This window comes from Chrysochloris asiatica, unplaced genomic scaffold (genome assembly GCF_000296735.1).
Source record: "Chrysochloris asiatica unplaced genomic scaffold, ChrAsi1.0 scaffold00349, whole genome shotgun sequence".
In the NCBI taxonomy this organism is placed as follows: Eukaryota; Metazoa; Chordata; class Mammalia; order Afrosoricida; family Chrysochloridae; genus Chrysochloris; species Chrysochloris asiatica.
The window spans coordinates 452,723-457,488 of NW_006408867.1; positions in this window are offsets into that span (position 1 = coordinate 452,723).

A 4,766-nucleotide genomic window follows, 5' to 3' on the forward strand; every position below is an offset into this window, starting at 1 on the left:
GCACAGGAGGCACTCACTCATCTCTGCCAAGAAATTTGGAAGACAACTATCCGGTCTACTGATTGGAAGAGATCCGTATTTGTGCCCGTTACAAAGAGAGGTGACCCAACAGAATGTGGAAATCATCGGACAATCTCTTTGTCATCCCATGCGAGTAAAGTTTTGTTAACGGTAATACAGAAATGGCTACAATCATACATTGACAGAGAATTTCCAGAGGTTCAAGCCAGATTCAGAAAAGGTCATGGAATGAAGGCTATCACAAAAAGCACACAGCTAAATGAAAGCAATCAATTCATACTTATCAATAATTACATGGAACGTCAATGGATTAAGTATACCAGCCAAGAGACAAAGAACAGCAGAATGGATAAGAAAACAGGATCCTTCAATATACTGCCTACAAGAGCCACACTTTACACAAAAAGACAAAATTAGGCTAAAAATTTAAAAGTGGAAAAATATATCCGGCTAATGGCAATAAAAAATGAATGGGAGTGGCAATATTAAACTCTGATAAAATAGACTTACGGCAAAAACCAGCATAAGAGACAAAGAAGGACAATATGTCATGATTAAAAGGTCAATGGAACAAGAGAACACAACTGTGATAAATATCTATGCTCCCCAAATACATGAATCAATCTGTAATAAAACTAAAGAAAGAGACATCTCTAAAATAACAGTAGAATATTTGAATAAACCACATTCGATGAAGTACAGAACAACTGGAAAGAAACTCAGCAAAGAAACAGAAGAATTAAACAGTTCTATCAATTAACTTGGAGTCCTGATGTGGTACTGTAGGCTAATGCGTCATACTGCAAAGTTGTTTGAACTGAAAGGTCGGTGGTTCAAGCTCACCAGCTGCTCCTTGGAAACTCTATACAGGGTCGCTATGGGTCAGAATTGACTCGATGGCACTTAACAACAGCAACAACATCAATCAACTTGACCTCAGACATATACAGAGCATTCAACCCAACAACAGCACAATATATATCCTTTTCTGGTATACTTGGAACATTCTCCAGAATAGACCATATAAAAGGCCACCAAGCAAATCTCAATACATTTAAAAACATCAAAACACTACAAAGCATCTACCTTCTCCAATCACAATACTATAAAATGAGAAATCAACACTAGGAAGATCAAAGGAAATAATGGAATACATAGAAATTGAGTAACACCTGTTTAAAATCTATGGGTAATAGTACAAATAAAAATGAAAACACAACATACTAAAACCCTTGGGACACAGCAAAAGCAGTGCCTACATGGCAATTTGTAGCAATAAACACACATCTAAAAAGAAGAAAACCCCAAATCAACACCTTAACCTAACATCTCCAATTAGAAAAAGAGCAGCAAAGTAAACCTGTTGTTATTGTTGTCAGGTGCCATCGAGTCGGAACCGACTCATAGTAAACCTACTACCCAAGAATAAAAGAATAAAGGTTAGAGCAGAAATAAGTGAAATAGAAAACAGAGAAACAATAGAAAGAATCAATAAGACAAGAAATTTGGTTTTTTGAAAGGATGAATAAAATTGACAAACCATTGCCAAATCTAATAAAAGAGAACAAGATGCAAATGACACGAACAAGAAATGATGTGGGTGATGTCAGAACAGAACCAACAGAAATAAAAAGGATAATAACAGAATACTATGAAGATTTATACCTCAACAAATGTGAACATTTAGGAGAAATGGAGAATACATTTTTAGAAATACACGATCTACCTAAATTAACACAGACTGAAGTAGAAAATGTATAGACTTAAAACAAGAGAAGAAATTGATCAAGTCATTTAAAAAATTCCAATAAAAAAGACCATTATACCCAGCAAAAAGGTATTTAAAAACTTTCAAATAAAAAAGGTCATATATACCCAGATGGTTTTATGGGTGAATTCTATCAAACATTCAGGGAGGAGCTGACACCAATTTTACTCAAACTATTACAAAATATAGAAAGGGATGAAAAACAATGAAAGACACAAGCATAACTGTTACCAAAACCAGTCAAAGACATCACTAAAAAGCAAAATTATAGACCAAAATCCCTCATGAATGAGGTGCAAAAATTTTGCACCTCATGTTGAGGTGCAAAAATTCTCAACAAAGTCCTAGCCAGTCAAATCTAACAACATACGAAAAAAATAATACATCATGATCAAGTAGGATTCATACCAGGTATGCAGGGATGACTCAATATTAGAAAAACAATCAGTGTACTGTACCACACAGATAAAACAAAAGAAAAAAAAATCACATGATCATATTAATCGATACAGAAAAGGCATTTAACAAAATTCAACATTCATTCCTGATAGAAACACTCAACATAATAGTAATAGAAGGAAATCCCTCAACTCAATGAGGAGCATACATACAAACCCAACAGTCAGTATCACTGTCAACTGTGAAAAACTGAAGCCATTTCCCTTGTGAACAGGAAGCAGACAAGAATACCCTTTATCACCACTCCTACTAAATATTGGGCTGGAAGTCTTAGCCAGAAATACAAGGCAAGATAGGGAACTTAAAGACATCCAAATTGGCAAAGAAGTAAAACTCTCTATGTGCAGATGATATGATCTTATACTTAGAGAATCCCAAAGACTCGATAAAAATATTATTGAACCTCATTGATAGATTTGGCCAAATGACAAGGTACAAGCTCAACATACAAAAACCAGTTGGATTCTTTTACACTTATAAAGAGAGTTCTGAAAGGGAAAGCAGGAAAACAATCCCATTTACAATAGCCACCCCAAAGATGAAATACTTGAGAATAAATCTAATCAGAGAAACAAAAGACCTATACAAAGAAAACTACAAAACACTACTGAAAGAAACCAGAAGAGATCTGCAGAAATGGAGGAATATACCATGCTCCTGGATGTTGATGTTAGGTGCTGTCGAGTCGTTTCTGACCCATCGAGCCCCTATGCACAACAGAACGAAACACTGCCCTGTCCTGCGCCATCCTCACAATTACTGCCATGCAAGCATGCAGCCCTTTGCTGCTGCCACCGATGCTCATGGATAGGAAGACTTAACGTTATGAAAATGTCAACACTATCCAAACTAATCTGTAGACATAATGCTATGCCAATCAGATTCTAACATCATTCTTCATTTTAAAATGACTTTTTCATAATATATGTTTTTTTTTTTTCATATAATGTTTTTTCATGAACTTTTTTTAAAAAAAGGCTCTTTTTGTGAATTAAGTGAAAATTTACAGGGCAGATCATCCGTGTTACATTCAACAAATTATATTTTGTTTCATTGCAATTATTATGATCCTCTCCATGTACCATCAGTTAACAGTATTTACCTCTATTCCCACCTTTTTTTTTTTTTTTTTAAGTTTTTATTCTGAATTAGGTGAGTTTACACAGGAGAACATCAGTTTTACATTCATCCTATCGTATTTCGTTTCATTGCAATGATTACAATACCCTCCATGCATCATCAAATAACCAAAGGATACACCCCACAGGCCCACCCCGCCGGCCATTAGCACATAGTCCCTCTCCCTCCCTGAGTCCAATGTCCCCATCTGCTCCATCTGTCCACATCATCATCTCTGTCTCCATCCCTGGTGTCACTGCCTCTCTGGGTAGGGTCACGCTCTCCGTTCTTCTCACTTGACTATCCCAGGGACCTCCTCTCCTGGGCTACAAAATCAATCACTCCCCTCCTTTTGTCAAAAAACATCTACCTCTACATTTACAACCCTCACAGTCAGTCCTGATGGCAATTATTCACTATTGTACCATAAGAGTCTTATCCCTATTTCCTTTCACCAACCCCGTCCCAACAGATTGGAAAACATTTAGTGGAGGTTCTACCTACCCCTGTGCCATCTGGAACTAGGCTCCCTCTTGAAAGTTGTAAGCCAGTCACTTCTTGCTTTTATAGCTCCCCATACCCCTCCATTTTGGGTAGCCAATGTCTAAGTTGCCCATTCCTGTCAACCCTGTGTACTGAGGGGGTTGGGAGTGATCTTTGCTGTAAAGATTTGTTTCCTTTTTTTGAGCTACTACATCCATGCGTATAGGTAAAGTTCATCAAATTGTAGTGGGTTACTCTTTTTTTTTTTTTTTTTTTCCTTCCCTCTTCTTTCTTCTTCTAGTAGAGTTCTGATCATCCAGCCATTGAAGCCAGGTCAAGTGGATACTATCTGCAAGTATAGGTGTTCTTGTGCATCTCCCCTCACTTCATATCAGCTGGATACTTCACTTTCTGCTCTAGTCCTCTGTGGCCATGTCACTGCCTCTGGGCCCAGGAGACCCAGGGTCTTGCCGTAACTGCTGGCCATCCAGGTCTACACCTGTGTTCACAGGACTCTATTGAATGTGGTTGGACTTAGATCCCAACTTCATTGCTGTTTTTTACCCCCTTTTCCCCTTATCGGTGTCCAACGTGGTCACCAGCCAGACCAAATGTCTGCTCGTGTATTCCCCTTGAGTCTTAGTCTTGGAATGGAGTTTGCTCTGAGGGCATCTGACCAATTGCCCTGATGACTCCTGGGCAAATAGCTTACTTGTTCTTGTAGTAATCAATCATACTGCCATTATTGTTTCTGATTTTTCTTTCTGGTCTTTCTTCACAAAGTATCCTCTATTCTTCTAGCTGCTCCAGGCTGGTCTATTTGTCCTTTCCAGTGAAAATTTCCCACTGCAGAAAATTCTGGATGGGATTCTGGTTTTCACCTATGGTCTTATACAATGCAAAAACTCCACAGGAG